Raw genomic sequence first — 1,130 nt, forward strand, 5'->3', positions numbered from 1 at the left:
CTTTTCTCTTTCATAGTAGAGGTTCTGTAGACACCATAAGTAAGCTGCCAAGTCTCCAGCACAGACACTCTACAGGAGAGCACACATTTATACAGTCATACGCTCACACACACCGGCCCGTGTGCACACATACGCACATAAACTAAAGGACAAATGAAATGCGCACATACATTCTCACTTCCTATACACACACAAACATGACTGCATGCACCAAACAACAAACTCTCAAAAGAAATACTCTCTCTCTCTCTCTCTCTCTCTCTCTCTCTCTCTCTCTCTCTCTCTCTCTCTCTCTCTCTCTCTCTCTCTCTCTCTCTACTCTCTCTCTCTCTCCTCTCTCTCTCCTCTCTCTTCTCTCTCTCTCTCTCTCTCTCTCTTCTCTCTCTCTCTTCTCTCTCTCTCTCTCTCTCTCCTCTCTCTTACCACACACACGTACCACACACTCGTCTCACTCTGTCTCTCTCTCTCTCCTATCTCGCTCTGTCTTCTTGTCTGTCTTGTCTGTCTGTCTGTCTGTCTGTCTGTCTGTCTGTCTGTCTGTCTGTCTGTCTGTCTGTCTGTCTGTCTGGCTGTCTTCTGTCTGTCTCTCTCTCTTCTCTCTCCCTTCTCTCTCTCTCTCCTCTCTCCTCTCTCTCTCTCTCTCTCTCCTCTTCTTCTCTCTCTCTCCCTCTCGCGCTCTTGTCTCTCTTTCTCTCTCTCTCTCTCTCTCTCTCTCTCTCTCGCTCTCTTCTCTCTCGTTCTTCTCTGTCTCTCTCTTTCTCTGTCTCTCTCTATCTCACACATGTGGAGATTCATGCATCCTCCTCTGCTGTATCTATGCAGGGCTGGTGCCAGCAACCAGGGTGACTTACAGCAGGAAGCTGAATTAAAGTTTGGTAGACAATACGCACGCACGCACGCACGCACGCACGCACGCACGCACGCACGCACGCACGCCACGCACGCACGCACAGCACGACGCACGCACACACACACACACACACACACACACACACCACACACACCACACACACACACACACACACACACACACAACACAGTGATATAGAAGAGTGTTACTAACACTGATCTTGGATGATACAGTCCTACAGCTACTAGCAGACAGAGACCAGTAGAAGAGCAGAGAATAC

Source organism: Salvelinus sp. IW2-2015, unplaced genomic scaffold, assembly GCF_002910315.2.
Source record: "Salvelinus sp. IW2-2015 unplaced genomic scaffold, ASM291031v2 Un_scaffold1523, whole genome shotgun sequence".
Taxonomy (NCBI): Eukaryota; Metazoa; Chordata; class Actinopteri; order Salmoniformes; family Salmonidae; genus Salvelinus; species Salvelinus sp. IW2-2015.